Consider the following 15,153-nt stretch of genomic DNA (forward strand, 5'->3'; position numbering starts at 1 on the left):
AAAAAGCAGTTAATATAATATATAAGGAGAATACCAAGTGTAACTTAGAGGGACAGTTTTTGACACAGTGCTTTTTACAGCTTTGGGCAAAAGTAGATTAATACAGTTTTATTTGTTCTTTCGTTTTTCTTTTGTGGTGTAAATGCAGCCTTGTGGCAAAACTTCTCTCTCTAATCCCATTTCCCTTTCTCTCGTGTATGTTACAACCCTCTTGTTCATTTCAATATTTCTGCACTTTGACAGTTTCTTGACGTCAGGTGCCAAAATGAATCAATTGTACACTTCTGAAAACACTCATGCATTGTCCTCAGTCAACATTTTTGTTCCAAAAGAGAAGCTATTGAAGATGAGCCTCCTCTGTCCTGTTGACTCTGAGAATAATCAAAAGTCCCAGTTGCAAAGTCTGTGTGCAGAGACTTCCTTGGTAACAGTGTCATTAATGGTGCCCATGAAGTTTCTTCAGGTGCCTCTCAGGATTATTTTGCCATCTGTATTATTCCAGTTTACAAGAACATCAACACAGGTTGATGAGAAGGGAATAATCTCATTTGCTAGGGAAAAAAAAAATCACTTCCAATCCTCCTCCTCCCCCTCTGAGCAGTCCAAAAACGAGTTGACTTTCTGCCTTCTGTTAATGTGATTTATAATGTCTAAGGACTGAATTGTCTCACTGTAGGGTAAGAGTGCAGCACTAAAGCTCAAAAACCTAAATTTTTCTGGCTGGTGCAACGCAGCCAATGTGTGTGGCTTGTCTGATGCTGTGCTGGTTGTGGCTGTGTCCCAGCTGTTGGAATTGCTTCTCTCCTCACCACCACCGCTGCAGAAATACTCCTGGCATTTTGGTTGCTATTGCTGAGGCCTGATTTCTGAGTCCCCTTCAGTTGGTAAACTTCTCTTGATCTAAACCTTGGAAGAAAATGAGCACACTCCTCAGGAAATGATGTTGTATGGGTCTGAGATAAGGCCTTGTCAAGGAGCAAACTGGAAGGGCACATAAATATCCCACTTTCTCCTTGCCTAAGGACAAACCTCTTTGAAGGAGTGCAGCCTAATGATTTTGCCTGTTGGTTTACATTGAATGGAATGAAAGACCTTTCAGAACTGTTAATGTTTACTGAGAAAAGACCATACAACCCTGACCCTGTCGTGACATCTATATACTTATGTTTGAAGATCCCCACAGGAACTCGGGGACTTTAAAAGGAACCCACTTTCACAAACATAATTATAGGTGTGGGCTTCAGAACATATTTTTGTTCAGTAGCAAGATATCAAGAGACGCCTACACCCTCAATTTTTCTGCACTTGGATCTGTGGTTTAATATTTTCATAGAATAGGGAATGATTGAGAGTGGGAATTGCAGATCAGAGGAGAGGTAGTGAAATGTCATTTGTGTTGCATAATTTGTACTATCACTTGTCAACAGTGATCCCCTTAATGCCATCCCTTTGACAGATGAGCAAAGCAAGCTTTTAGAATTCTAAAGAGTAAAAGCTGGGATAAAAAGACAACTATGTTTGATTCCCTTCTGCAGTTCAAAGGATTTGAAAGTCATGACACTGGTTATTACTGTGGTCTTTAGAGAGATGCACAGAAACTTAATCTATCTAATCAAACTGTCTCCAAAGATAAACCAAATCAAAACTTTTACCTATACAACTTCTACTATGCTTTATTTTGCCCTTTATTCCTCATTCTCCAAGGGGATAGCATATTCAGTATGGTAGCAATATTACTTAACTGCTTTACTGCTACTAAATCTATTACGTACGTTCACCTGATACCAACAGCTGATGTTTCTGAGGACCTCAGGGGTGTCATGGGCAGGTTTTAACTGCAGTGACAGACATCACCCTGGAAGTCCTGGAGGAAAGGTGGAAATTTTGGTTACACTGTTAGATAAAAGATGCTGTTTCACAACATGCTTTATTCCAGTTATCATCCTTGTCCAAACCAAATGGGAGTCCAGCAAAGAGGATCTACAGCGTGAAATCTTTGCTCAGGATTAGGGCTGGTTTGACAGGCAGGTGCATATATGGGCACAGAAATAAAGGCTTTCAGTGGGCGTTGGACTGGGCTGAACTGAGCAAAAGTACCATCAGTGGGCATTGGACTGAGCTGAAGAAACTGAGGTGAGCTAATGCAAAGGCACAGGCCACAGTTAATGCAGTGTTAGAATTTTGCATGTAGAGTGAAGAAGCAGAACTGATATCCTTAGAAAGATGTTGGCATGAAGATGTGCACAATAATTGCATAACTACTTGTATCCTGTATCTAGAAAAGGTGAATGTTCAAATGAAAGAATCCCTTTAAGGCCTGGAGGATGGCCAGAGGAATGGAGAAACTGATTTATAGTGTCATAGAATCATGAAGTTGTTTATGTGGGAAGGGACCTTTAAAGTTCATCTACTCCAACCCCCCCTGCCATGGTCAGGGACGTGCTCAGATTGTTTTAGGTTAAGACTTAAAGAACTCTGTTTCCCTTAGCCAAATAAGAGCTGTATGTGAACATGATTATGTTTTTATGAGTATAACAAGTGTAAAAGTTAGTACCAGGTTGGAAATACCAGTACAAGATTATATTTAAAAAGATAAAGATTTGTAAAGACAACAAAAATGAAGCTCTAGAACTATTAGAACACAAAACAATGTGTAAAAGAGCCTAATTTTGTTCCAGGGCAGTATTTTATAAAGTCCATGTAAAATGGATGTGTGTTTCCAATGTATTTTCCCTGCATTCATACACTGTTATTAATCCAAATGGCAGAGTTATTGCCAGTTGCTCTTAAAGGCTGAAAATTTTCTTTATCTTTGGCTTATTATAGCTGGAGTGGGAGTAGTCTTCAGAGCATCAGAAGTTGTCTGATGTTAGTGTGTCAGAAAGTGAGCTTTGATGTATTCTGGGAAGTTTCTCAGGTATATACCTGGAGTTTTTTACTTGCATGGTAAAATTAACCTGATTACTCCATTCAGCAGAGGAAAGGATTGTAACTGCTTTGCTGGGAACACTGGTGGTGTTTTGCCTCTGTGTGGTAAATCATCCATTACATCTTTAGGCTTCTTCACATGCATGGAACTTTAGGTGAAATATGCCCAAAATTGTGCTTTTGTCTTTTCTTTGTGGATCACTGAAGTTCTGAAGCTCCTGATTACTTTCAGTATAGGTCTTGAAGTCGTGCCAAGTGTTGGAAGGTATTTTATGCCTTCTGTCATGTAAAGGAGTTGGAATAGAAGTCCTGTGTATCCTGGAGTTGTCTATGACTTAGTGACTCGTCTGGTACATGAACCTGTTCCAGTCCCAGGGCTGTGGGGGAAAATCAGTTTCCTGCATGTGCACAAAGTATCAGTTGCTGAAACTTTGATTTCTCTCTCTCAGCCCCAGTGTACAATAGTGTTAGTCTGTTAGCACTGTATCTGCTCTTAGGATATCTATTGTATTATCACATCCTGGCCACAGTTTAGATGAGATGGATTTCACTCCCCCAAAACACTTACTTTTGTGTCTCTCAGCAGAGTCAGAATACTTGGGCTTCAGGAGGATAAAGTGAATTCCATGGTGAGGCCATAGAAATTAATTATGAAAATAGCTACTCCTTTCTGCATGTTAAGACATTTCAAGTTACTGTTTTGTGAGTTGATTCTAAGTTTGAACTCCCATGTACAGTGTAATAAATTAAAAGTCATGTAGCTGTAAGAGAAGTTCTTTTGCAGCTCAAATGGCAACTTAGTTGTTTACACATCTTGTAAGAGTGACTAAATAAATTGGGGAGGGGACTGTTTGTGGCTAGAAATTTTTTCCACCTTATTTCTTCCTTGTGTCTCTTTTAGTTGATTCTTTCATCAAATAATAGATGTTTCTAATAAATTGTAATTTAACATGGGAAAGGGGAGCTGTAGTTTCTTCTGCCTAAGAACAAACTTATTTGCACTAGATGGAATGGTGTGTCCAAGAATGTTCCTTATGTTTTTAACCCTTGCATAACTCTGGATTGCTTTATGTATTAATTTATCTTCTCTTTGCCAAACAGATGTTAATGATTAGCTGAAATTCTGAGGAACTTGAAGGGCTTGGGGGTTTTGAGTTTTAGGATTAGGGAGGCAGGTTTTGAGAATGAATTAGAAGTGCTGACTAATTTGGGGAGTGGAATGATAAATAGTGCAAAAGGATTCAAAAGAATTTTTAATTTATATCATTTTTGATTGGTAGTCATGAGGGATATTTTCAAAGGTCAATAGAGAGGTGGAATGCATAATTAAATACAGATTATTCGGTGGAAGATTGGAGGTTGAAATATGAGCAGGTTAAATTTGTATCAATAAATACTAAACACAGGATGACATTATTTAATTTCAGTCCAGATTATATATTACTCCTCAACAAATGAAAATGATGTATAACTGCAGTTTCAGAGCTGCATATTAAATGTAAGAGGAGTGAAGATTTGATGCATGTGATTTGGAATACAGAAAGACAACAAAGTTGAGTACAAAGAGGACCTGCACAGTTTGTGCATGATTTAATCCAAATATTTATATCTATGTGCTAGGTAATGTGTTAAATAGTTGAAATTTATGAAAGATGCAGGAACAAGAGCAAGACCTTTAATATCCCATAGTGGATATCTCCAATGTATATCGGCTATTGAACAAAAAAATATTGATTTAATTCTGTTCTTTATAAACCAGAACTATCTGTAGAGTTTGAAGATGATTCACTGTTGTACAAAAATGATGTGAAAACAGAATTACACCTCCAGTGTGCCACAAATGAGGGGTGTCGATGCCTATTCCAATTAAAATTCATTACTTGGTGACACAGTCAGAGGGGCTCTAAAGAAACATATAAGACCAAAATCCAATTTTAAATGTGTTCTGTTTTAATGAAGAAGTCTTTTTGTTGGTAAGGTTCTTTTCTGATTCTTCCAAGCCCCAGTGCTCTTTTATATGTGCCAGTATTGTTCTTGCAAACACAGTGGTTTAGGAATATAAGGGAGATGGAGTTTGTGGGGAGAGGCAGTATCTTTTATTAGACTAACTGATGTGACTTGCCTGTGCAACTGACAGCTTGTCTGTTCTTTCCTTGCTGTTTCCATTGATCTAATAAGTAATATTGTCTACAAACCCTGCCTCATTCTTATCCATGCCCAGAGGTGAAGGGGTTTCGTGTGTGTGTGTGCATGTGCGTTATTTACTAGCAAAATGAAAAAAAAAGTTAACAAAAATGAATTAAATTCTTAATAACTTAACCAGAAAACTTATCATTTTACATTATTTCACAGAATTTTGCCTTAAAAAGCTTTCCAGAATGGTGACAGGAATGACAGTAGCAGAAATTCTTACTCACTGATAGTTCTTTATGGAATCTTTAGAAATGCTGCTGCTTCCCAGTTGTTCTGTATTAAAACCCCAAGGAAATGGCTGAGATGCCTGATCACAAGGACATATACTGAACTCCCTTTTTAATTGGTAAAACTTATCTTCTAAAACCACACTACTCTAGGCTGTCTGGGTGCTTTGCTTCCTACCTGTCTGTTCTTTGCCAGACTGGAATCTTTAGGTGGTGTCTGCAGGAGGTATAAATTTATTCACAGTAGATTTTTTTTTTCCTCTTAATGAAGGCATAAATTTAAGTAAATTGATAGTCTTGTGCCTGTAGAACCTTGGATAACTCTTTAGTATGGATTTGCCCATGACCCTAATGGGGGGAATGTGTGACTTGGAGCTGAGTGCATTGGATTTACATGGACACAATGAACCAAGGGGTTCATCTGGAGCTCTGGAGAGCTGATAAATCTCTGTCCTACAATACACTGGTGGAGGAAGGCCTGGTACCCTTAGGACTGGCCTGATGAGTTGCCATCACCTGAGGCAGTTTGCAGCCAGTGGAAACTGGAGTGCAGGTCTGAGGAGTGTTCTTGCTTAATTTAATATAGGCTGCTTCAGCTTTAGCCATTTATAAGTCCAAGCCTTTACAGCACTTGACACGTTCTAATGGCTCTCTCCAACTCTGCAAGGCTAGAGCCTTGCTTTTGTTACAGACTTTCAGTTATTTACAAAATTAGTCCCTGTTTTAAAATAAGTTACAAAAGGAAGAAACTTTTTTCCCTACAAGGAATATTGTAAATAGGAAAACGTGTATGTGATTTAATTATGAATAATTCATTCAGCCTGTATTCTACTGGATTGCTTGATATCTGTTTTTCATTTGCAACACTTCAGCTGTTTTATCATCTTATCCTGAATTTACCCTAAATGTATCTCCTGATCTGTTAAAGTGCATTTCCTTCCTTTTATTCTTTAATATCTGATTACGATTTGGCTTTTAGTCTCATTACCTTACATTCCCATACTCTGAGATATGTTATGCATATGTAACTGCATAATTCAGTTATCAGACCGTAAGCCTAATTCATCCAAATAATTTCAAATTAATTTGCATTATTCCTCTTTATTTTCTGCATGTCTGACTGTATTTGTGCTGTTCAAAGTAACAGCACAAAAACTGGGCATTTTGTAATCTCCCTCTTTTATCCATTATAATTCCTTTCTTAAAGACTGTTCTGCACTAGAACTCTGATACTCAAATGTAGGCCTACACAAGAATCACATCTAACTTCTTGGTAAAGGTGCTATAATGGCTGACAGACTTTTATTGTGTTTGAATGGGAAATAATCTCCAGGTATGGTTCTCTTTAACACCATCTAAGGTGCTAACATGCACTCCTTAAAATATAGTTTAAAAGGACTATAGAATAGTAACAACTTAGCTCCAACTAAACGTTTTTATGTATTTTGTATTCATCATGATTTGCACCATTCACATAATTTTGTGAACGAACATGGAGAAAAAGCACAAATGAAGAGACAAATCAAATTAATAGAAAAAGGGAAAGGGCATAAGGCATGTCATTAAAATACTGTTGTTACTATAAAACATGGGAAAAAATCCCTTAAACTTCTCTTTGCTATGTGTCACTTTTGTGTGCTCTTGTGTTGTGTAGCCACACAACACTGGATTCAGCATTTGGAAACGTTGTCATAGCACAATACCTCAATAAATGTAAGTGTGGGTTATTGTTGTGCCCCAAAGAAACTCAAGAATGAGCACCCATCCTCTCAGCTGCCAGAACAACCTTTCAAAGGTGTGGTTGGGAGCAGTTCTTGTATTCTGCTCTGAGGCTCAGTCATGGCAGGTGCCAGCTGCTGATACCCTGCTGGAGTCATCCAAAGTGTGCTGTTAGAGTAGAAGAAAAGCTGGTCACGGGCTTTTTTTTTGTTTTGGTGATTTTAGAACAGCTTGTTTAAATAGAAACAGAAACGTCTGAAGTCATAGGCCTTCAGAGGTATGTAGAATTCTGACTCCTGTGGAAGTCAGTGAGGTGTGACATGTAAATGGTACTGAGCCTCCGACTCCTTTTGATGACCTGGTCTTAAAATAGTATTCATACTGAAATCTCCAAATATCCTTTTGTTGTTACTGCTCCTGAGCCAGCAATGCAGAATATTATATCATTTTTCTATCAAAAGATGAAGAAAGTCTGTTGGCAAATTCAGAGCAGGTTGGGTGGTTTATCTTTTTTTGGTCGCAGTTGCATTACATTCATTCTGACTTCACAAACAGAGAAATGTTTTTGTTGGGTAATTGGTTTTGGGGAAGAGGGGCAATTTCAAGAAGCATTTTCCTGGAACATTAAATGTTATGTGGAGGAGGAGAGCAGAGGTAAGGAATTCCCTCAAGCAACATGATATCTATGAGTCAGGAGGTGACTTTACCAGATGGAGAAGAGAAAGCTACAGGAAGTAATTGTCTTAAAGCTTCTTATTGTAGCTTGTTTTCTATTGGAAAAATAATGCTGATATTTTTTGGTGAGGTGCTTTACAGTTCTTAATGAATGAAGGTTTGTATGACTACCACTGTTCTCTGCCTCTCCCTTGGTTTTATCTGTGGGCAGAACAATTCCCCATATACCTGCAGGGATGAGGCCAGCCTGATCCAAGCCCTGTTCAAAAGGAGGTCCAAAGTCATCCCTGGCCCAGGCACTGGCTGCCTCTGCCTCACCTGGAATTCCTTCCAATCAGATTTTCTTTATAACATAGAATTATCTTGTTCAGCTATGACTACCATAGTGCATCTCACCATTAGCTGTTGGAGGAAAGCCATCCAAACCTACACAATATGTTATGTTTGCTTTGCCTTTTTTATGAAATATTAGAAGCTTTTATAACCAGCTCTCATCAGAGAGTTCAGCTGTGGGGGTCTTCCTGAAGCCTGTATTTCACTGGGGAAGAGGAGCTCTCACAGTGCTGTGATGGTTGTTTGTCAAAGGAAATACATGCAGAGAGCTGTGCCAAAGATCTACCCTGTAGTTAGGGTGGGAAAGCAAAACCAATGTAAGAGAAATCTGTCGGGATGTTCCTGTTATTAGACAGGTGGACAAATGAGTGGATGGTTCCTGCTTGTTTTCTTACCAAAAAAAAAAAACCCCACATAGTTCTCATCAGTGTTATCAGCCTGGCCTCAAAATGACTTTCCTCCCCATTATTGCTTATAAACAAACCTTTATCACAGATAGCTGGCCTGCTGAATTAAGACGCTGTATTAAACAGTATATTGCTTCTGTCAGGGCCGATCGGCTGTTTGTGCAGATAATAATGCCAACTGCAACAACAACAATCAGCTAGTGTAAATTAACTTAACTGTGTGAAATAATGCTTCCTATATCAGATTAGCTTGCTGAATGACTTTATCCTTAAATTAAAGCTTGCTGGGGCGTAATAGTAAATCATTTAAATGGTGCTGGGCTTTTCAGGTAATGTCTTCATATATTACTGTAATTTCAATTCGCCAAGGCATGCAGATGGCTGCAGTCTCTAGTTCCTTGTCTCCAAAGCCTCTCCCGTGCTGCCATTTTGTAATTACAGCGCAGGCATGCTGCCTGCTGCTGTTAGATTTCCCAGGGTGCACCAGCAGCCAAGGCAATGTATTTTAAAATTATTATTCTTGTGTGGCCCTCATAACATAAATGTAAATCTTTTATGCTAACGCTGTCAGGGGTTTAGCACTAGGGCTCCAAGGTGCTCTGATGTAGAAATCACCAGCAATCCATCAACCAAATATCATTTGGGATCCGGCAAATGACTTGCATTTTGGGAGGACTGTAAGCAGAGCATTATTGTAAGGTTAGAGAGTGATTTTGTTACCAGGTGCTTGGAGGCCTTGAAGGTGTTCTTTATTTATTTATTCTGCCATTGTACATGGGTGTTTAAGTAAGAAATTCTGCCCCAGTTCAAATGCCCAGTGTATGACTTGATGAAAGCTCACTGTACTTAATATGCTGAAGATAACATCTGAACAAATAACAGTCTCCAAATTAAAAGCCTTAAAATATATCAACAAGACCAGACTAAGATAGATAGCTGTTATAAAAGCAATATAGAGAAAGAAATTCTCCTGGGTCTGTGCTGTGAGAAAGAATGGGATTATTTAGTCCTTCATGCTCACGTGCAAAGGTTCAGTGATTGCTTGGTATTAAAAATTCAGGTTTTATTGCCTACTGTTTCATAATTTTTTTAATTTGCATTTTATAAAAGGGCAACAAAATCAAATGGTTTGAGGAATCCTTGTGATGGCTGTTAACTCTGTGTGAGACATGCTTTCCACTGCACATCGTGTGTGTTCGAGTGCTCCCTCAGCCCGAGGTGGCGTCGCCAAGTGCCGCTTCCTGGCTGAGAGCACAGCAATGGGACAAGTGGCAGTGAAGGTGCACACATATACTGATACAGTTGAGGGCAGAATTAAGTTCATATAAGAGCTTGAAGACAAATAGCTGAGGGGCAGCAGCCACAGCCCTGCTTATTCTGGTTCCGTGTTCACTGCACCTTTTACCAGTGGCTGCCTGTGTGTCACTGCTGGCTGACACACCCCACCCAAATTTCTGTTTTCAAAGCACGGGGGTTGGACACCCCTGTTTTCCGTGTCTGTTTGTGGCAGGGCTCAGGAAAATAATTTGCTCAGAGAAGAACTGGAGGCCTTCAGGTGTCACACAAACACAGTCCTGTTTGGAAGCAGAGGCCAGGTGCTCGGAGGTTTTTGTGTGGCATTGTGCATAAATCAGTCCAAGATTTTTCTGATACTGTTAGCCTTGTTTGGATGTGTGTACAAGTAAAGATTTAAGAGCATCAATTCTTTTGCAGGGAGTAATAAAATTCAGCTGTTTCCATTTCTTCCACCTGAACACTTCTGAACCTATACACTACGTTTTCTTCTCCCATGGTAGTTGTAACCCCTTTGCAAATTGCAGGTCAGAGCACATTAGTCCCTTTACACAATGCACAGGTAGAGAAAACAATCCTAACATTTGTAAGCAATTGTGGCATGTTGTAGCTCTGCAATTCCCAGGAAAGAACAGAAAAGTGCTGGGTCAATTGCCTCTTGTCTTTTGGCTTCTCTCCAAAATTTGCGCCTCTCGTCTTTTGGCAACCATCCAAATCTGCTTGGACAGCACAGAACAGCATATCTGAAGACTGGGCTAACACACTGCCACAAAATGGCATTGCTCCAGTTTTATATGGGGCTGTATGTGCAGTCTGATCCTCATGACCAGGTCCTTCCTCTCCCAGATGGACAGTCAAGACAGCAGATTCTTTAGAAGGTCCTGCTGGGCCCAATCTATTCCTCTTTCTGTGCCAGAACATATTAGACTTGCAGCTGGATAGAACAGTGGGCCGTGCTAACTAGCTGATGTATTTAAAAACAGAGAGATGAATAATCACATCTTCTCAGCATGTATCTTGATCACAAAAAATGACAGATGAGCACAGCATCTTTTTCTTGCAGGCTACAAGGAGCAGCAGAAGTCTCTGTTACAGATGAGAAATCTGTTGAGTCTGGTGTTTTGAGGTTATGGAAAGTAAACCATAGCAGTGTAAACCCACTAAACACCTCGAACACTGAAGAGCAGAGAGAGATGTCACAAAGCAAAATTATCAGAACTCTCACCACTCTTGCTCTGGTCTTCTTTGTTATCACAGCAGCCATTTACTGGTTTTCGTTTTGTTTTCTCTGTATTCACTAGTGGTTTCGTGTCAATACTTGTTCAATGTGAATATTGCTTCCTCTGAATATGTCCACAACTTTGCCTTTTCTCCTCTGGAGAGGGGCAACACAACAATACTGTGATATTCTGATTCTACTTCTTGGGCTTTTTACTAAAAGTGTGCATATTGAAAGCGTTACATACCAGCATTACCGAGGTATTTATGATATTACTGTGTGGTCCTACTCTGTCCCTGTGCCCCAGCAGTGGACTAATTTTTTTTTCATGCAGCATCACAGCTCCAGCAACAGTGCCAGTGTCATGTGTGCCAGGAAAACATGAGGTTGATTTGCATGGTGTTTCTTGTAACACTATTAGCTGAGCTAAACTCAAACAGTGCTGAGCTGTACCCCCAAATCTGCTGTTCCCATGTAGCCATGTGAGGGCTCAGAAGAAAACCTTTCTGTAGGAAATATCAATAAGATTAGTATAGATATCTTTCAGAACACCTTCAATGAGAATATCCCTCAGCTCCCATTAGCTGTTCCTGAATAAATTGAAAAAGGAGAACTCGTATGTTTTAATTGATAATATAGTAACATGTAATGCAGCAAAAGCACAATAGAAATTCCTGTTGTCTTAGTATTAGATAGAAATAAATACACAAAATTTGAGATTTAAAAATGCACACAGCAAAAACTATTATATAAGCAGGTGTGATGTGCTGCCTGATTGTGTAACAGTTTTCTTCTCGTTACCTTGATTCTGACATTTTTAACTGGGGATTGAAGCCAACAATCTTCCTGGAGGAGACGATGGCAGACTGAGGATTGCTGCCTCAAAAAAAGTATTCTGAACTTCTTTCTTCAGAGTCACTACTCAGGAGGGATCATTGACTATTAAGATCTGCTTTTCTTCCTTCCCCAGCTCTCGCAGAGTTCACTATATGTTCACTGTAATTTAACCATAGCTAATTAGAGCTGGGAAAAGGGGAGTTTTGCCGTTGTTTTCAGTGGAGCCAGGATTTCTCCCAACCTGTTTTTTCTGTACAGATCTAATACTCCCTCGGTGGGCTTAAGGTTTTGGTAATGATAATGACATAGCTCTATTATATCTCAGGGGGAGGAAGGCTGCTAATTGTCAGCCATGAGAAAAGTGTGATTACTCTTTAATTGTCTTCTTATAAAAAGGCATTATATGTATTTCCTCTTAATTGCCTAAGCACAAGAACTTTGTTCTGAAATATGTACATTTCTTGTTGGAAGGCCATAAAAAAGAAATTAATTTAGGATAAAATGTTTATCATAGCATAAAGAACCACTCAAGGATTGATCTTCACAAGGGTTGTATCCATAATTTTGCAAAAGTCATGCTAGTAAATTTACACTATAATCAGGTGGGACCACAGATGCTTTTGGGACCTTGATATTTTCCAACTTTTGATGTTGTAACAGTTTCTGCCATGTAATATGAGTTTATGGACTGCCTGACAGGGTTCTGAGTTGGCTCTAGGATTTCACCCTGACAGTACCTTTCAGTATCATCAAAAGTGACTTAAACTTTTTAGTCCATTCCAGGAGATGGAAGTAGAGTCAGCTTTAGGTCATTCCCAAATTGCATTTTGGAAAGTTTCCATCTAATGAAAATGTTACACTTGTAGGTCTGTTTCTCACAGTTGGGGTTTTCCATAAAATGCTCCATTTTACACACCTCTTCCTATGCAAAGTGCAAACATCTGTTGCTGGAGTCCATGGCACTTCCTCTTGTGTTATGTCTTGCCATTCCCAGACTTGCCACCATCTGACCTTTACTCCTCCACTTAATCCTCCAGGAGTCGTTATTCCCCCTAGAAGTCAAAAGGTTTACTGAAATGCCCATGCAAAATTTTCTGTTGCTCCCATTTCCCACTTAGGTTTTTACAAACTTCACTAAAACCAGATGATAAAAACTGTAATATATTTTTTTGTGAAATTAGGAAGGATTCTATATATCTTTCCTTTTCAAATGTAGAAGTGGGAGCTTTTTAACATATTTTTATTTATGATCTTTGTCTACTATATGTGTAGTGGAAAACTGGTCTCTGTTCTGCGTCTTGGAATTTTTAAAAAATTTATTAATTATAAAAGTGTTAGTATGTCAGGTAAAATCTCCTTACATTCATCTGCTCCATGCAGGCAGAGTATAATACAACTGTGATAAAATTTGATAATACAATCTGTAAGAAAAGTTAGAGCCATTGAAGAATAATGGAAGACTGAAAAAGCAGTTTCTCTAAAAGTTGTGTTAAATGGGAATTACAATGGAAGGAAAGTCACAGAACTGAAAATTAACCTTCTCTCCTTGAATTTGCAGGGATGTGGACAAAGAAAATGCTAATACTAATCTGTAATTGAATATCATAGTAGACTTTGTTTTATACCCAAAAGATATTATTTGTTTTGAAACTAAGCAGGGCGCAGTGAAGAACATTCCCTGTTGACTGTTCAGTGTGGGTTGACTGATCTTGTCTCCTTTCCTCTTAATCAGTATTGTACTGTCATGATACAAGTGAAAGTAATCCAGGATTTCAATGGGGTAAAGGGAAGAAGAGTCTGATACTCCATAATCGTGTGTAGTTTACTTCATATTTTGCTCATAATTTTCTAAAACCTTTTTTTTTTCCTGCAGGAAGTAGGTTGAGTTTGTGTGCATGTAGCTTCACCTTTTCCTGATGATTATTGACCACCCTCCCTACTGCTCTAACCTGAGCAGAACTGGAAAAAAAAACAGGAGAGGGGAGGATTGTGTTGAAGTGTGTGTGTCTGTGTGAGATTTATTTACATCACTGGCTGCTGGGGAAATAGATGGAGCAATGAATGGAAGAACACCTGCTTTGGGGTATTCATATGTCCTTAGTAAGCTTTCAGAATCCTAAAAACATTTTATTATCATTAGCTAATTGAAACAGAGTTCAAAATAAGAAATAGTGCCATCATTTTTCCTAGCACTAAATCTTGGATTCCCTCCCCAGTCATTGTTTCTAATTGCAGCCTCATCTGCTGATTGCATTTACCTTCTTTTTCATAAGATCTGCTGGAAACACTCCTGTATATAATGTTAACAGAAAGTAGATCAATTACAAGCTACTGGAAGCCAATTTTCCATAATAAGAGATCATAGCAATTCCTTTTTTTTTATGAAAAATTAGACTAATTCTGAAGTATCTTCCTGCCCCCTCATAAATAGCATTTTGTACAGTTATTGGTCTATAGAAGTAGATAGAATTTTTCAGTTTACTCCAAGATAAGCAGAATTTCACCTTGATATTTAAACACGTTTACAAAATACATCTTGGTTTTTTGGATTTTTTGTTTTGGTTTGGTTTTGTTTTGTTTTTTTTTAATTTGAATTGGGGTGGGGCATCTGCCTGTAAATGCTTCTGCTGCATATATGAGTTCCTTCTAAACTAGATAGAGAATTTTGTGGATGGCAGGAGTCTCTACTGTTAATGACCAGTTTCAAACATCAATCAAAAGCTCTGACATTTTGTAAGGTTGATGTGCAGCCCTTTTTCTCTGCCTCCAACACCATCTTTCTTCCTGAGACTTGGTGATATTTTACAAAATCTATCACATAACCTCAGTTGCTCCGGACATTTTCCTCTCGGTCTGGAATGCAGGAGTCAGCAGCACACCACTATCAATTGTGCTAAAAGATACTGACAAGTCATGTATTACGAGATTTGACCTCTGGCCATGGTATAAGAAGCCTGTGCAATGTGCCTTGAATTTCTGACCCTGAAAAACAAATAAAGAACAGAGAAAGTGTTTCTTCAGCTTTGCTTCTTATAGGAATGAGCAGGGAATAAGTGCCTTCTGGTTTATTGTGGGCAGTGGTGGAACTTTCTTTTTCTCTAAAGTCTGAAAGAGTATGTGCCCAGACTATGAAGAAGCAGGGAAGACTGAACAGTAGAACATGAAAAACATGAGGATTCTCTATCTTCACTCTAAATCCAGATGAACATTTGGAGAATTCCAAGAGTCTGATGAAAAAGAAATAGTCCTTGTTTCAGCTTAAGGTTAATCTTTTGACAATGACAGTATGTTATAAAAATGGTTTATGGACTAACACTAAAAT

This window comes from Lepidothrix coronata, unplaced genomic scaffold, assembly GCF_001604755.1.
Source record: "Lepidothrix coronata isolate B3197 unplaced genomic scaffold, Lepidothrix_coronata-1.0 Scaffold24, whole genome shotgun sequence".
NCBI lineage: Eukaryota > Metazoa > Chordata > Aves > Passeriformes > Pipridae > Lepidothrix > Lepidothrix coronata.